Source organism: Quercus lobata, chromosome 1 (assembly GCF_001633185.2).
Source record: "Quercus lobata isolate SW786 chromosome 1, ValleyOak3.0 Primary Assembly, whole genome shotgun sequence".
Lineage (NCBI taxonomy): Eukaryota > Viridiplantae > Streptophyta > Magnoliopsida > Fagales > Fagaceae > Quercus > Quercus lobata.
In genome coordinates, this window is record NC_044904.1 from 27,938,492 (window position 1) to 27,943,822 (window position 5,331).

Genomic DNA, 5,331 nt, shown 5'->3' on the forward strand with positions numbered 1-5,331 from the left:
CGAAAGATTCCATGCCAAGATCACCGTGATTGAGGAATCAAAGGATATTAACAAAATTCCTTTGACAGAGTTAGTTGGCAATCTGCAGACCTATGAGTTGGGTTTAACAAGGATCAAGAAATCGAGCAAGAGCAAGAGCATGGCATTGATGACCAAAAGCAGTGATATGATGAGTTTTCAGATGATGAAGATTCTAAAATGAAGTCCTACATTACAAGGCAATTCAAGAAGTTCATGAAAAATGCCGATGGGAATGGCTTCGGCAAGGACCGTAAGCAATCCAGTTCCTCACAGTTCAAGAGCCAAAATAAAGGGAAAAATGATGCTAGGGGTAGTGGTCAGTACACTATTCCCTCAGGACCAAAGTCCTTTAGGTGTCAATGTTTCAGTTATATGAAACAAGAGTACCCTACTTATCTCAAGACCATCGGAAAAAGAAAGGCACTTGCTGCTACCTTAAGTGACACTGAGCCTGAGGATGACTCCGATAATGAGGATGATGGAATCCTAAATGCCTTCACTGCAACTGTAAATCCTACTGATTGGATTGTTGAAAATGTGAATGAAGAAAAGGAATTGGTGGAGTCTAAGTTTGAGAAGATGGATGAACAAGATGACATCTACACAGCCTATGCAAAGTTATAAAAGGTCTCCGAAAAAGCATGAGAAGTTGTATAGGTTGATCACCAAGAAGCTTAGTGATGTGAAGCTTGAGTGAGAAGAAATATCTGCAAAGTTTAATGAAACCAATCAGACTATTGGAGCACTGAGATTTGAGAATAATTTTTTGGCCGAAAAGACTAAGAAGTTTGAGGTAGAGGGCAATATGGTGACCTAAAGGACAATGACGATGGAAAGGTTCAACCCTAATGCACACCCATCAGCCCAACAGTAGCAGGCCCCGGGTAAAGATTAACATCCTCCAATCACCCGAACCCATAAAAGGCAACACACTGCAAACCCTTCTCGAGTACAAGAAGAAGCCCCCACGAGGACTCCCCCGGTTGCCGCGATGAGTGGTGTGGTTATTCGGGAGCCCGTCGGCGAAGCTCACTTTACCCAGCAACTTGAATCCAACATGGCGTCTTCCTCCACATACTTGGCAGTAGGATAGCAGACCATTTTTAGGCTCAAGAATGAGCCCCTACCCGTGACTGCTAGTTTGAGAAACTGGGCTTAGGGTGAGGCTGCCCGAGTTGCTTGAAGCTTGGGCTAGGGCCTGCAGCTTCCAGAAGACATGCACTTCTTCTTGGGTGGTGTAAATGAATCCTTGTCCTCCCGTCTTCAGTGGCACACTATAGCGGTAATGCACTTTAGTTTTCTTTTGTTTCACAGGTAATTGTTTATACTTTTCTTTCACACGTGCTGACACATTGTTATTACAGACAGCATAACTAGCTTGCATGCTCGAGGACTGGCTAAAAGAGGCCATCGAGGATGCCGACCAAAAGCGAGCTTTGAAAGACGTTGCAGTGGCCACGGCAAAGGACAATGGTAAGGCGGCCGAGGATGCTGCAAAAGAGTGAGGGAAGCTGAAAAGGCCCAGGCATTGGCCGAGCAGAGCCTAGCAAAGGCAAGTGAGAAACGGGGGGGGGGGGGGGAGATGGAGCTTAAGCTAGCCGAGACGAAGAGCCTAAGTCTAGCACAGGCCACTGAGATAGCGGAGCTAAAGGTAGTCGTTGCAGCGGCTAAGGACAAATGGTACAATGCAGGCTTCACAGACACCGAAAATTCTGTGGAGCCCATCATTTACCAATCGCGGTGCCATGGGTTCAATGAAGGGTTAGTGGTTGCTTTATAAGCGATGGGGGTGAAAAATGATTCACCATTGAGAAACCCCGAGCAAATACCATAACCCGAGCCTTCTCTCCCCACAGTTCAAAATCCTACAGACGCTGAGGAAGAAGGAGACACCCCTAGCATGAGGGTGCTAGTGGTGGCAATTGACTCTCACGTGGAGTTAGTTGATCTCGAGATTACTAGCAACCCTAATGCCCTGCCGCACAATGTCCCATCCTCAACTCCAGATCCTGCCCTTCAACCCAACGAAGATGTCCAAGCCGAGCAAGGTGCTGACACTGCTCCCTGCCAACCTGATGATCCTGCCATTTAAAAGATTTTACTTATTCCTTTATCTGTTTTTATGGAAATTTCGTTTGATTCGTCTATGGTCACTGGGATGTGGTGACAGAACATTTGCCTTACTTCATCTTATGCCTATATTATTTAGCTTTTATATTCATTTTGGTTGATTTGCCTATGGTCACTGGGATGTGGTGATAGAACACTTTGTTTTAAATCTGTGGACAACTTTATTGATGTTTGCCACGATGAATGGTTTTTATTAATATATTTAAAGCTGAGCTACTTCAGCTATGTTTTTCTTTGCTTAACTAAATTATAAGGCTATTTTAAAAGGCAATCAAGGTTAACAGGCTTATGCTTTTAGATTAAATAAAGGTCAAGATTAGGTTTCCACCTATTCGTTCATGAGGGTTATACCGGGAATGGGTTTGTATACTCAGAAAAATAGACTAGGTTTCCACTACTTGGTGACAAAGATCGAATCGGGGACAGGCTTCTATCCTTAGATAAAATAGAGTTAGGTTTTTACCTGCCGGGTGATAAGGATCAAACTGAGGACTGGCTTCTGTCCTTAGATAAAATAGAGACTAGGTTTCCACCTCCCCGGTGATAAGGATCAAATCGAGGGTAGGCTTATGTCCTTAGATAAAATAGAGACTAGGTTTCCACCTGCCTGGTGATAAGGATCGAATCGGGGACAGGCTTCTGTCCTTAGATAAAATAGAAACTAGGTTTCTACCTGCCCAGTGATAGGGATCGAACCGAGGACTGGCTTCTGTCCTTAGATAAAATTGTGACTAGTCAACAAATTAATAATGCCAATGCTGAGAATGTGGATACACATGCATTCATATACATTGTTCACATATTCCATTGCATTCAACCCGAGTTACTACATTCCAACGGTCAGTGGTAAAATTTTTTCAAATTGTATATATTCCATAGCCGAGGAAGTGGTCTTGCATCCAAATCCTCCAGATAGTAAGCTCCTACTCCAACAATGGTAGTAATTCTATATGGCCCCTCCCAAGTTGGGGCTAATTTTCTCGTGCCAGCGTCCATCGCGTTTCCTACTACTTTCCGTAGCACCAAGTCCTCAACGCTAAATTCCCTCCTCTTCACATCCCTATTATACTGCCAGGCAAGCTTCTGTTGATACTCAGCTAGCCGTACAATCACTAATTCTTGTCATTCCTCTAACAGCTCTAGCTACTTCACCATTAATTCACCAATCTTGGTAGGGACAAATCCTGTAACCCAAGCACTACATTGGTTTAACTCGGCTTATATGACTACTTCCACTCCATACGTTAGAGAAAATAGAGTTTCTCCTGTGGAACTTCTAGGGGTTGTACAGTATGCTCACAAAACGTTGGGTAGCTCCTCAGCCCACCTACCCTTGATGCCCGCCAATCTTTTCTTTAATCCGTTTACAATCGCTTTGTTGGTGGCTTCAACTTGGCCATTACTTTGCGAATCTGTCAGGTGGAATGCCTGTTCTTGATATCGAGATCGCTATAGAACTTGCGAAAGGCTTTGCTATCAAATTACAACCCGTTATCAAATACCAAGGAATCTGGTACTTCAAATCTCGTTACTATATTCCTCTACACAAACTTCTTAATATCTACATCCTGGATATTAGCCAATGTCTTAGCCTCCGCCCACGTAGTGAAGCAGTCCACGGCCACTAGAACAAACCTGAGATTGCCTGTTGCCCAGAGGAACAGACCAACAATGTCCAGCCCCTACTGCGTAAAAGGCCATGGGCTACTGACGGGATTCAAACTTCCCGCTGGCTAATGGATCAACGAGGCGTGCTTTTGACACTGTTTACACTTCTGCACATATTCAACAACATCCTTCTACATCCAGGGCCACCAAAATCCCTAGGTCATTGCTCAGTGTGCCAATAAGCGTCCCCTAACATGACTACCGCACACCCCCTCATGGAGTTCACTCAAGAGCTCATTAACTTTATCTGGGTGCAAGCATAGAAGATACGGCCCCCCAAAAGACCTATGTTACAGCTTACGATCCGCTGACAACCAATTTCGAGCAGCTACCTTGCGCACTTTGCCCGCTTCTTTTTCATCATCCGGCATTCGATCATCGGCCAAAAAGTCAATGATTGGGTCCATCCAGCACAGCTCGGGTATTGCTATCACTGAAACACCTACCCTTGCGTTAATACTTAGTTCTGCCACCAACTCTACTTTAATAACCGAGGTACCTCCTCGGTCAGTGATGACGCTAAAGTGGCTAGAGAGTCTACGTGTCGATTCTGCCCCCTAGCCACTTGAACCACCTTTGGCTTCAAAAACTGGTTCATAACTTGCCTTACCAACCGCAAGTACTCCATTATCTGGGGATTCCTAGCTTCAAAACTACCTTGCACCTGATTAACCACCAACTGGGAATTCGAATAAGCCTCAACTTTCCAAGCATCCATATCTAGAACAGCCCTCAATCTAGCAAGCAAGGCATCATACTCGGTTTTGTTGTTGGAAGCCCTAAAACCCAACCTAAAAGAATGTCCCAATCTTATCCCTTCTGGGGTAATGATGACAATTCCAGACCCAGCCCCCATTGCGCTAGATGCGCCGTCCATAAATACCTTCCACGGGTGAACCTCCTTATGGCAAACCACCTCCATCTCCCTCATCGAGGAAAATTCTACAACAAAATTGGCGAGAACCGAGCCCTTCACCAAACTTCTAGGTCTGTATCTAATGTCGAAAGAGCCTAGATGAGTTCCCCAGTTACCTATTTTGCCCGTGAAGTTGGATCTCTTCAACAATGACTGCAAAGGATACTAGGTTAATACATAGATGGTGTGAGCTTGGAAATAATGAAGCAACTTCCATGTAGCATGTACTAGTGCTAATACCAACTTCTCTAGAGGCAAATACCTCATCTCAGCACCAACCAAGGTTTTGCTAACATAATAGATTGACTATTGCACTCCTTGATCCCTCAATAGCATGACACTTACGGCATGCTCAGACACCGAGTGATATATGAATAAATCCTCTCTGAGTTCTCGGGCTATCAACATAGGCGCCCGTACCAAATATTCCTTCAAATCCTGAAAGGCTTTCTCACACTCTTTGTTCCATTGGAATCCCTTCCAATTCTTTAAAAGTTGGTAAAATGGATGACATCGATCAGCAAACTTGGAAATAAACTGATTGAGGGCAGCTAGCATTCCGATCAACACTTGAACCTCCTTTGGATTGCTCAGAG